Genomic DNA, 12,875 nt, shown 5'->3' on the forward strand with positions numbered 1-12,875 from the left:
CAAGAGCAGAGAAGAGCGCACCGTTCCCAGCGGCACTGCAGTACTGGGTCGATGCTTGGAGTGAACAGAGCAAGCTCCTTTCTCAACTCCTATTCCTAAAAATCCATTTAATATGTAGTCCTCGTATAGAGGACATATCAGATATTAAACTGATAAGAACAGATACTACAATTGATCTTAGCCAAAAAGGCCGAGAAGCGATAACTGTCCACTGGTTCACGTCCGAGGGCCCTTCCAGGCACAATGCGCACTTGTAGCGATGTTCTTTTTATGGCCATAGGTGGCCAGAGTGTCACTTTGCACCTCCGCCCACCCGCTGCACTGAGCACTCTTCAGCCCTTTTAAATGGTATAACTTTGCACTCCCGCACGCACCATTCAAGCAACAACTTTGCACTACAGCTTCGAACATCGGCACAGTCGCAACAAGTAAGGCGACTCTACTCAGAGAAGTCACTCTGCATAGTAAGAAGATTTCTTTTGCACAGACAGAAAGGGGTTCACCCGCAAAGGTAAAGCCTGCCAAAAATAGAAACAACTCATTAGTGCTGCTCTCCACGGAAGTCTTTAGTAAAAGGCGAAAGACTTGTTGTTATGAAGAGAAACCAGAGTACGATTATCCGTCACTGCGGGAGCAGGGCATCAGGCTAGTTGGCATAGCCACCTTCCCCATGGTGAGCTTTGCTTGGTTGAGACGCTTGCTCCCCCCCCTTGCTCCTCGGCTGACCAAGTAGGAACAATCGGGCCCTATTCGATGGCTGCCTTGTCTTTTACTCTGTGCAAAAGACAAGGCAGCAACAAAAACACCACGGGAACACCGTATTGAGGCTTTGTTCTTTGTTCGGTGTCGCGTTTCTTTCAAGCAATTCTCCCGGTTAGCCCGCACTCGGCTCGCTCCCAGAGCCGTGTTAAAGTCTACTTCGCATTCACTCTCTTTTCTCAGCAGACTCTTGGGATTTTATCTATAAAATGAATTCCTTCACTCAAACTATGTTAAAACTGCTTTGTCCTTAATATTTACCATGTCTTGAAAGATTTAAACAAATAAACCAACGTTGTACTTTGCAATAAAAGAAAGAGCAAATCTAAAGTTTCAGGAATCCGAGAATAAGCTTACTTTCATTAGTTCTTCACGATTTCGGATTTTGCTATAAAATGAATTCCTTCACTCAAACTAAATTAAAACTGCTAAACCGCTAATCTGTTACATGTAAGGCAGATGTCAAATTCACCGAAATAGGATTATTCGGTATTCGGCCAATCGAGCTGTAGCAGATTCGGTAAAAGAGTATAAGTTGAAGAGTTTGTGAATAAAGGTGTGCGCACACATAGTGAGCTGTAGGAAAATAGGCAGGGAGCAATGCCGGCTGGGGTATATGTTCTTGTATGTTGTCTGACTGTTTGATTTGAATGTGTTGTGTAAGTGTCCTGTTGAATTTTACATGTTTGGGGTTGACACTTCACTGTGGTTGTTAACTGTGTGGTGTGTCCTGAAATGTTATATGTTTGGGCTGTGTGACATGCTTAATGCTTGTCAGTAGCTATCCACTTATTCATATATAGCAACTGACAACATAAGAAGTCTGGACATACTTTGATAGTAGTTGTAGAAGTATCCTTACTGATAATAGATAAACTAATTCATAGTGATAGAACAGTAGATGAACAGGTGCCTGCACATGTCTCACGAAAATAAAATGGGTGTATGATTGCTGATGGCAGAGCAATTCTGCCAAACTTATGAGTTCTTGTGGCAAACTTGATTCAGTGTCTTGACGTGTATACGCTGTTTCACTGACTTGATTGTCACAAGAAACAAAGCGTGTTTGATAAGATCCGACCATTTTATTACGGGAGGATCAGTATGTATGGATTCTGATGTGACTGATAAACCCATTCGTATCTTAAGCATAATCTAATACGTGAGACAACGCCCTTGCACACAATCAAAAAAAAAAAGAGAGAGCGGTTTTGTGTCCCCACAGTCCATAATGTAGAAAAGAGAGAAAAAAGCCTTTCTGATTTGGTGTGTGTGCTCACAGTGCAGAGTGTAGAGAAAAGAGAGAAAAGAAAGCCGTTTTGGTGTCACGGGTGTTGTGACTTACACACACACATTTCTGAATTGAGAAAGGAAATTATTTTAGAGGAAGCACTAGAGTTTAGATCCCACATTTGTTGATAGGCATTCATTTATTTCTTCCCTTCTGATGAAGTTTCAACAATAAACAAGAAACTTTGTATTATGAGAAAGAACCATTCTTCAGGAATCCGAAAATAAGCTCTATTTTACGAGTTATGCACGAATTCGGATTCTCCTATAAAACGAATTCCTTAACTCAAACCAAGTTAAGACTGCTTTGTCCTTCATATTTATTAATGTCTAATCAAGTTTCAATGATAAACAACGTCGTACTTTGTAGAATGAGAAAGAACTTCTTCAGCAATAAGCAATAAGCATCATGACATATGACGAAATACATACTTTGCTATAAAATTAATTCCTTCTATCAGCCTGACTTAAAACTGTTTGTCCTCCTTATTTATCCACTTCAAATCAAGTTTCAACAATTAAAAAAATTTTGTAGTTTGAGAAAGAACAACTTAATCTTCAGCAATCAGTATAAAAAGAGGGTAAGAAAAGGTGCAAATGCCAACCATACATACCTAAAAGGTGGAGCGGAAGTATTCAGCTGCAAGTAGGTGTGAATGTTCGACCATAATTTGTAAAAAGCGGGTAAGAAAAGGTTAGAATGCCCGACTATATATTAACAAAAGCGGGAGGAGAGGTCTTCGGATGAGAGTGGGTGAGAATTTCCAACCAAAATCTATAAAATACGGTGAAAAAAAAGGTGTGAATGCCTCATAGAACACTAAAAGGTGGAGCGGAAGTGTTCGGCTGCAAGAAGGTGTGAATGTCCAACTATATTTGGTGAAAAGCAGGTGAAGCAAGGTCTGAATGCCCAACCTTACATCATCAAAAGCGAGATCAGAGGTGTTTGGCTGCAAGAAGGCCATAGTTTGCCAAAAGCGGATAAGGTGCGAATGACCGACTAAATATCAACAAAAGTGGGGGCGGAGGTCTTCGGATGCAAGTGGGTGTGAATATCCCACCATTCAAGTATGGTGGAGAGGAAGCTGTGAATAGCCGACCATAGTTTGGAAAAAGCGGGTAAGAAAAGGTTTGAATGCCCGAACATACACCATCAAAAGAGGGAGCGGAGGTGTTCCGCTGTACGAGGGTGTGAATGTCCGACCATAGTTGGTAAAAAGCGGGTAAGAAAAGGTGAAAATACCTGACTGTACACAATCAATAGCGGGAGCGGATGTGTTCGGCTACAAGAAGGTGTGAAAGTCCGACCATGGTTTGTAAAAAGCGGGTAAGAAAAGGTTCGAATGCCCGAATATATACCATAAAAAGCGAAAGCGGAGATGTTCGACTGCAAGAAGGTGTGAACGTCCGACCAAAGTTTGTAAAAAGCAGTTAAGAAAAGGTTCGAATATCCAACCAAACATAATCAAAAGCGGGAGCAGAGCTGTTCGACTGCAAGTAGGTGTGAATGTCCAGCCATAATACCTGAAAAATGGGTAAAAAAAGGTGCGAATGCTCAGCCATACATCATCAAAAGCAGGAGTGCATGTGTTCGGCTACAAGAAGGTGTGAACGTCCGACCAAAGTTTGTAAAAAGCAGTTAAGAAAAGGTTCAAATATCCAACCAAACATAATCAAAAGCGGGAGCAGAGCTGTTCGACTGCAAGTAGGTGTGAATGTCAGATCATAATTTGCAAAAAGCTGATGAGAAAGGGTGAGAATGCCCGACTATACACCATCAAATGCGGGAGCGGAGTTGTTCGGCTGTGAGTAGGTGTGAATCTCCGACCATAATTGCTGAAAAATGTGTTAGAAAAGGTAAGAATGCCGGTCCATACATCATCAAAAGCGAGAGAGGTTGTGTTCGGCTGCAAGTAGGTGTGAATGTCCAGCCATAATTACTCACAAACGGGTAAGAAAAGGTAGTATTGCCAGACTATATATGATCAAAACAGGGAGCGGAGGTGGTTCAGCTGCAAGAAGGTTTGAATGTCCGACTAAAGTTCAAATATATTAACAAAAGCGGGAGGAGAGGTCTTCGGATGAGAGTGGTTGAGAATTTCCAACCATAATGTATAAAATGCGGTGAAAAAAAAGGTGTGATAGAACACTAAAAGGTGGAGCGGAAGTGTTCGGCTGCAAGAAGGTGTGAATGTCCGACTATATTTGGTGAAAAGCAGGTGAAGCAAGGTCTGAATGCCCAACCTTACATCATCAAAAGCGAGATCAGAGGTGTTTGGCTGCAAGAAGGCCATAATTTGCCAAAAGCGGGTAAGGTGCGAATGTCCGACTAAATATCAACAAAATTTGGGGCGGAGGTCTTCGGATGCAAGTGGGTGTGAATATCCCACCATACAAGTATGGTGGAGAGGAAGCTGTGAATAGCCGACCATAGTTTGGAAAAAGCGGGTAAGAAAAGGTTTGAATGCCCGAACATAAACCATCAAAAGAGGGAGCGGAGGTGTTCCGCTGTACGAGGGTGTGAATGTCCGACCATAGTTGGTAAAAAGCGGGTAAGAAAAGGTGAAAATACCTGACTGTACACAATCAATAGCGGGAGCGGATGTGTTCGGCTACAAGAAGGTGTGAAAGTCCGACCATGGTTTGTAAAAAGCGGGTAAGAAAAGGTTCGAATGCCCGAATATATACCATAAAAAGCGAAAGCGGAGATGTTCGACTGCAAGAAGGTGTGAACGTCCGACCAAAGTTTGTAAAAAGCAGTTAAGAAAAGGTTCGAATATCCAACCAAACATAATCAAAAGCGGGAGCAGAGCTGTTCGACTGCAAGTAGGTGTGAATGTCCAGCCATAATTACTCACAAACGGGTAATAAAAGGTAGTATTGCCAGACCATACATGATCAAAACAGGGAAGGTAGCTTCAGCTGCAAGGTGTGAATGTCTGACTATAGTTTGTAAAAAGCGGGTAAGACAAGTTGCGAATGCCCGACAATGTATGATCAAAAGAGGGAGCGGAGGTGTTCGGCTGCAAGGTCTGAATGTCCAACCATAATTTGTAAAAACCGGGTAGGAAAAGGCTCGATAGCCCGACTATACATCATCAAAAGTGGGATTGGAGGTGTTCAGCTGCAAGAAGGTGTGAAAGTTCGACTAAAGTTTGTAAAAAGCTGGTAAGACACGGAGCGATGGCCCGACATTGTATGATCAAAAGCGGGAGCGGAGGTGTTCAGCTGTGAGTAGGTGTGAATGTCCGACCATAATTGCTGAAAAATGTGTTAGAAAAGGTAAGAATACTGGACCATACATCATAAAAAGCGGGAGAGGTGGTGTTCGGCTGCAAGAAGGTGTGAAAGTCCGACAATGGTTTGTAAAAAGCGGGTAAGAAAAGGTTCAAATGCCAGAATATACATCATCAAAAGTGAGATCAGAGGTGTTTGGCTGCAAGAAGGCCATAATTTGACAAAAGCGGGTAAGGTGCAAATGTCCGACTAAATATCAACAAAATTTGGGGCGGAGGTCTTCGGATGCAAGTGGGTGTGAATATCCCAACATACAAGTATGGTGGAGAGGAAGCTGTGAATAGCCGACCATAGTTTGGAAAAAGCGGGTAAGAAAAGGTTTGAATGCCCGAACATACACCATCAAAAGAGGGAGCGGAGGTGTTCCGCTGTACGAGGGTGTGAATGTCCGACCATAGTTGGTAAAAAGCAGGTAAGAAAAGGTGAAAATACCCGACTGTACACAATCAATAGCGGGAGCGGATGTGTTCGGCTACAAGAAGGTTTGAAAGTCCGACCATGGTTTGTAAAAAGCGGGTAAGAAAAGGTTCGAATGCCCGAATATATACCATAAAAAGCGGAAACGGAGAGGTTCGACTGCAAGGTGTGAACGTCCGACCAAAGTTTGTAAAAAGCAGTTAAGAAAAGGTTCGAATATCCAACCAAACATAATCAAAAGCGGGAGCAGAGCTGTTCGACTGCAAGTAGGTGTGAATGTCCAGCCATAATTACTCACAAACGGGTAATAAAAGGTAGTATTGCCAGACCATACATGATCAAAACAGGGAAGGTAGCTTCAGCTGCAAGGTGTGAATGTCTGACTATAGTTTGTAAAAAGCGGGTAAGACAAGTTGCGAATGCCCGACAATGTATGATCAAAAGAGGGAGCGGAGGTGTTCGGCTGCAAGGTCTGAATGTCCAACCATAATTTGTAAAAACCGGGTAGGAAAAGGCTTGAAAGCCCGACTATACATCATCAAAAGCGGGATTGGAGGTGTTCAGCTGCAAGAAGGTGTGAAAGTTCGACTAAAGTTTGTAAAAAGCTGGTAAGACCAGGAGCGATGGCCCGACATTGTATGATCAAAAGCGGGAGCGGAGGTGTTCAGCTGTGAGTAGGTGTGAATGTCCGACCATAATTGCTGAAAAATGTGTTAGAAAAGGTAAGAATGCCGGACCATACATCATCAAAAGCGGGAGAGGTGGTGTTCGGCTGCAAGAAGGTGTGAAAGTCCGACAATGGTTTGTAAAAAGCGGGTAAGAAAAGGTTCAAATGCCAGAATATACATCATCAAAAGTGAGATCAGAGGTGTTTGGCTGCAAGAAGGCCATAATTTGACAAAAGCGGGTAAGGTGCAAATGTCCGACTAAATATCAACAAAATTTGGGGCGGAGGTCTTCGGATGCAAGTGGGTGTGAATATCCCACCATACAAGTATGGTGGAGAGGAAGCTGTGAATAGCCGACCATAGTTTGGAAAAAGCGGGTAAGAAAAGGTTTGAATGCCCGAACATACACCATCAAAAGAGGGAGCGGAGGTGTTCCGCTGTACGAGGGTGTGAATGTCCGACCATAGTTGGTAAAAAGCAGGTAAGAAAAGGTGAAAATACCCGACTGTACACAATCAATAGCGGGAGCGGATGTGTTCGGCTACAAGAAGGTTTGAAAGTCCGACCATGGTTTGTAAAAAGCGGGTAAGAAAAGGTTCGAATGCCCGAATATATACCATAAAAAGCGGAAGCGGAGAGGTTCGACTGCAAGGTGTGAACGTCCGACCAAAGTTTGTAAAAAGCAGTTAAGAAAAGGTTCGAATATCCAACCAAACATAATCAAAAGCGGGAGCAGAGCTGTTCGACTGCAAGTAGGTGTGAATGTCCAGCCATAATTACTCACAAACGGGTAATAAAAGGTAGTATTGCCAGACCATACATGATCAAAACAGGGAAGGTAGCTTCAGCTGCAAGGTGTGAATGTCTGACTATAGTTTGTAAAAAGCGGGTAAGACAAGTTGCGAATGCCCGACAATGTATGATCAAAAGAGGGAGCGGAGGTGTTCGGCTGCAAGGTCTGAATGTCCAACCATAATTTGTAAAAACCGGGTAGGAAAAGGCTTGAAAGCCCGACTATACATCATCAAAAGCGGGATTGGAGGTGTTCAGCTGCAAGAAGGTGTGAAAGTTCGACTAAAGTTTGTAAAAAGCTGGTAAGACCAGGAGCGATGGCCCGACATTGTATGATCAAAAGCGGGAGCGGAGGTGTTCAGCTGTGAGTAGGTGTGAATGTCCGACCATAATTGCTGAAAAATGTGTTAGAAAAGGTAAGAATGCCGGACCATACATCATCAAAAGCGGGAGAGGTGGTGTTCGGCTGCAAGAAGGTGTGAAAGTCCGACAATGGTTTGTAAAAAGCGGGTAAGAAAAGGTTCGAATGCCCGAATATACATCATCAAAAGCAGAAGCGGAGGTGTTCGGATGCAAGAAGGTGTGAACGTCCGACCAAAGTTTGTAAAAAGCAGGGAAAAGCGAGAAAAAGCTTTTCGTGAGTTCTGCATGATTTGGGATTTTGCTTATAAAATGCATTCCTTCACTCAAACTATGTTAAAACTGATTTGTCCTTCATATTTACCATGTCTAGAAAGATTTAAACAAAAAAAACAACGTTGTACTTTGCAGTAAAAGAAAGAGCAAATCTAAAGTTTCAGGAATCCGAGTATAAGCCTGCTTTCATGAGTTCTGCACGATTTCGGATTTTGCTATAAAATGAATTGCTTTGCTCAAACCAAGTTAAAACTGCTTTGTCCTTCCATATTTATCAATGTCTAGATCGACTTCAACAAAGAAAAACATTGGACTTTGCAGTAGAAGAAGTTGAAATCCATCTACACATTGATAAATATGAAGGACAAAGCAGTTCCCACTTGCCCATACGAAAATAAGCTTATTCTCGGATTCCTGATCCTTCAGTGTTGCTCTTTCTTCTACTGCAAAATACAATGTTGTTCTTTGTGGAAGTCGATCTAGACATTGATAAATATGAAGGACAAAGCAGTTTTCACTTGGTTTGAGTGAAGGAATTCATTTTATACATAAAATCCCAAATCATGCAGAACGTATGAAAAGAAGCTTATTCTCGGATTCCTGATACTTCAGTGTTGCTCTTTCTTCTACTGCAAAATACAATGTTGTTCTTTGTTGAAGTTGATCTAGACATTGATAAATATGAAGGAAAAAGCAGTTTTAACTTGGTTTGAGTGAATGAATTCATTTTATACATAAAATCCGAAATCGAGCAGAACTCATGAAAATAAGCTTATTCTCGGATTCCTAAAACTTTTGATTTGCTCTTTCTTTTACTGCAAAGTACAACGTTGTTTTTTTGTTTAAATCTATCGAGACATTGATAAAATCCCAAATCATGCAGAACTCCTCAAAAGGGGCGTATGGCTTAATCACAAGTGTGGTTCTTGCGCATTCAGGGTAGTATGAGGAAGTTTATGCTTGAAATATATGTAGAATTGGGTACATATGAAGGACAAAGCAGTGTTAATTTAGTTTGAGTGAATGAATTCATTTTATACATAAAATCCGAAATCGTGCAGAACTCATGAAAATAAGCTTATTCTCGGATTCCTAAAACTTTTGATTTGCTCTTTCTTTTACTGCAAAGTACAACGTTGTTTTTTTGTTTAAATCTATCGAGACATTGATAAATATGAAGGTAAAAGCCGTTTTAACATAGTTTGAGTGAAGGAATTAATTTTATAAATAAAATCTCAAATCATGCAGAACTCCTCAAAAGGGGCGTATGGCTTAATGACAAGTGTGGTTCTTTCTCATCCGCTTCTGATAATTTATGGTTGGGCATTCTTACCTTTTCTTACCCGCTTTTTACAAACTTTAGTTGGACATTCACACCTTCTCACAGCTGAACTAACTCCGCTCCCTGTTTTGATCATGTATGGTCTGGCAATACTACCTTTTCTTACCCGTTTGTGAGTAATTATGGCTGGACATTCACACCTTCTTGCAGCCGAACACAACCTCTCCCGCTTTTGATGATATATGGTCCGGCATTCTTACCTTTTCTCATCAGCTTTTTGCAAATTATGATCTGATATTCACACCTACTTGCAGTCGAACAGCTCTGCTCCCGCTTTTGATTATGTTTGGTTGGATATTCGAACTTTTCTTAACTGCTTTTTACAAACTTTGGTCGGACGTTCACACCTTCTTGCAGCTGAACACCTCCACTTCCGCTTTTGATGGTGTATATTCGTGCATACGGACCTTTTCTTACCCGCTTTTTACAAAATATGGTCGGACTTTCACACCTTCTTGTAGCTGAACAACTCCGCTCCTTCTTTTGATTGTGTACAGTCGGGAATTTTAACCTTTTCTTACCCTCTTTTTACCAACTATGGTCGGACATTCACACCTTCTTACAGCGGAACACCTCCGCTTCCTGTTTTGATGATGTATGGTTGGGCATTCGCACCTTTTCTTAACCATTTTTCAGTAATTATTGGTGGACATTCACACCGTCTCTCAGCTGAACCACTCCTCTCCCGCTTATGATTATGTGCGGTTTGATATTCCAAAATTTTCTTTCATGTTTTAAAGCAATTATTGATTGAATTAAAATTTTCTTGTAGCCGAACACATCCACTCCTGCTTTTGATGATGTATGGTTGGGCATTCGCACCCTTTTTTTTATCCATTTTTCAGGAATTATGGGTGGACATTCAGACCTTCTTGCAGCCGAAAACCTCCGCTCCCTCTTTTGATCATACATTGTCAGGCATTCGCACCTTGTCTTACCCGCTTTTTATAAACTTTAGTCAGACATTCACACCTTGCAGCTGAACCACCTCCGCTCCCTGTTTTGATCATGTATGGTCTGGCAATACTACCTTTTCTTACCCGTTTGTGAGTAATTATGGCTGGACATTCACACCTACTTGCAGCCGAACACCACTTTTCCCGCTTTTGATGATGTAAGGTTGGGCATTCAGACCTTGCAGCCGAAAACCTCCGCTCCCTCTTTTGATCATATATTGTCGGGCTTTGGCACCTTTTCTTACCCGCTTTATACAAACCAGGGTCGGACTTTCACACCTTTTAGTAGCCGAACAACTCCGCTCCCACTATTGATTGTGTACAGTCGGGTATTTTCACCTTTTCTTACCCACTTTTTACCAACTATGGTCGGACATTCACACCTTCTTACAGCGGAACACCTCCGCTCCCTCTTTTGATGGTGTATGTTCGGGCATTCTAACCTTTTCTTACCCGCATTTTACAAACTATGGTCGGACATTAAAACCTTCTTGTAGCCGAACACATCCACTCCTGCTTTTGATGTTGTATGGTTGGGCATTCGTACCTTTTCTTACCCATTTTGCAGTAATTATGGGTGGACATTCACACCTTCTTGCATTTGAGCACCTCCTCTCCCGCTTATGATCATGTGCGGTTTGATATTCGAAAATTCTCTTCCATGTTTTCTAGCAATTATTGATGGACATTCAGACCTTCTTGCAGCTGAACACCTCCGCTCCAGCTGTTGATGGTGTATAGTCGGGCTTTCGAGCCTTTTCTTCCCCGCTTTTTACAAACCATGGTTGGACTTTCACATCTTTTAGTAGCCGAACAACTCCGCTCCCGCTATTGATTGTGTACAGTTGGGTATTTTAACCTTTTCTTACCCGCTTTTTACCAACTATGGTCGGACATTCACACCTTCTTACAGCGGAACACCTCCGCTCCCTCTTTTGATGGTGTATGTTCGGGCAGTCAAACCTTTTCTTACCTGCTTTTACAAACTATGGTCAGACATTCAACCCTTCTTGGAGCCGAACACATCCACTCCTGCTTTTGATTATGTATAGTTGGGCATTCGCACCTTTTCTTACCCATTTTTCAGTAATTATGGGTGTACATTCACACCTTCTTGCAGCCAAGCACCTCCGCTCCCTCTTTTGATCATACATTTTCGGGCATTAGCACCTTTTCTTATCCGCTTTTTACAAACCATGGTCGGACTTTCACACCTTTTAGTAGCCGAACAACTCCGTACCCGCTACTGATTGTGTACAGTCGGGTATTTTAACCTTTTCTTACCCGTTTTTAACCAACTATGGTCGGACATTCACACCCTCTTACAGCGGAACACCTCCGCTCCCTCCTTTGATGGTGTATGTTCGGGCATTCGAACCTTTTCTTACCCGCTTTTTACAAACTATGGTCAGACCTGCTTTTGATGATGTATGGTTGGGCATTCGAACCTACTTGTTGCCCGCTTTTCATTAATTATGGGTGGACATTCACACCTTGTCTCAGCCAAACACCTCCGCTCCCTGTTTTGATCATGTATGGTTTGACATTCGCACCTTTGCTTACCCTCTTTTTATACTGATTGCTCAAGATTAAGTTGTTCTTTCTCAAACTACAAAATTTTTTTAGTTGTTGAAACTTGATTTGAAGTGGATAAATAAGGAAGACAAACAGTTTTAAGTCAGGCTGATAGCAATTAATTTTATAGCAAAATCTGTATTTCGTCATTTGTCGAGAGATGCTTATTGCTGAAGAAGTTCTTTCTCATTCTACAAAGTACAACGTTGTTTATCATTGAAACTTGATTAGACATGAATAAATATGAAGGACAAAGCAGTCTTAACATGGTTTGAGTTAAGGAATTCGTTTTATAGGAGAATCCGAATTCGTGCATAACTCGTAAAATAGAGCTTATTTTCGGATTCCTGAAGAATGAGTCTGGTTCTTTCTCATAATACAAAGTTTGTTGTTTATTGTTGAAACTTCATCAGACCGTTAGATATAGTCAGACTCACCTCGACGCACGGCTTGGGATCTGGAACCAGTACTCTTGAGAGGGGTTGGACTCTCTTCCACTCTGGAGTTGCCCGTGGTGAGAGGCGCAGAGCAGGTGTGGGCATACTTATTGCCCCCCGGCTGTGTGCCAGTACATTGGGGTTTACCCCAGTGAACGAGAGGGTAGCCTCCCTCCGCCTTTGGGTGGGGGGACGAGTCCTGACTGTTGTTTGTGCCTATGCGCCAAACAGCAGTTCAGAGTACCTACCCTTTTTGGAGTCTCTGGGGGAGGCACTGGAGAATGCTCCTACCGGAGACTCCCTCATTCTGCTGGGGGACTTCAATGCTCACGTGGGCAATGACAGTGAGACCTGGAGGGGTGTGATTGGGAGGAACGGCCCCCCCGATCTGAATCAGAGTGGTGTTATGTTGTTGGACTTCTGTGCCAGTCATAGACTGTCCATAACGAACACCATGTTCAGGCATAAGGGTGTCCATATGTGCACTTGGCACCAGGACACCCTTGGCCGCAGTTCGATGATCGACTTTGTGGTTGTATCATCGGACTTGCGGCCGTATGTCCTGGACACTCGGGTGAAGAGAGGGGCGGAGCTGTCAACTGATCACCACCTGGTGGTGAGTTGGCTCCGCTGGTGGGGGAGGATGCCGATCAGACCTGGCAGGCCCATACGTATTGTGAGGGTCTGCTGGGAGCGTTTGTCAGAA

The 12,875-nt window shown here is 42.6% G+C and overlaps 2 non-coding genes across 2 annotated transcripts; both read right to left on the reverse strand.

Moving 5' to 3' along the window:
• Nucleotides 1-10: 10 nt before the first annotated feature.
• LOC140277618 (U2 spliceosomal RNA) lies at nt 11-202 on the reverse strand. Its single transcript, XR_011909123.1, has one exon. It is a non-coding gene; the product is annotated as a U2 spliceosomal RNA (small nuclear RNA).
• Nucleotides 203-500: 298 nt separating this feature from the next.
• Nucleotides 501-613, reverse strand: LOC140277655 (U5 spliceosomal RNA). Its single transcript, XR_011909155.1, has one exon. It is a non-coding gene; the product is annotated as a U5 spliceosomal RNA (small nuclear RNA).
• Between the last annotated feature and the right edge of the window lie 12,262 nt (nt 614-12,875).

The sequence above is a fragment of the Leuresthes tenuis genome, unplaced genomic scaffold (genome assembly GCF_036924035.1).
Source record: "Leuresthes tenuis unplaced genomic scaffold, fLeuTen1.0.hap1 SCAF_19, whole genome shotgun sequence".
Classification (NCBI taxonomy): Eukaryota; Metazoa; Chordata; class Actinopteri; order Atheriniformes; family Atherinopsidae; genus Leuresthes; species Leuresthes tenuis.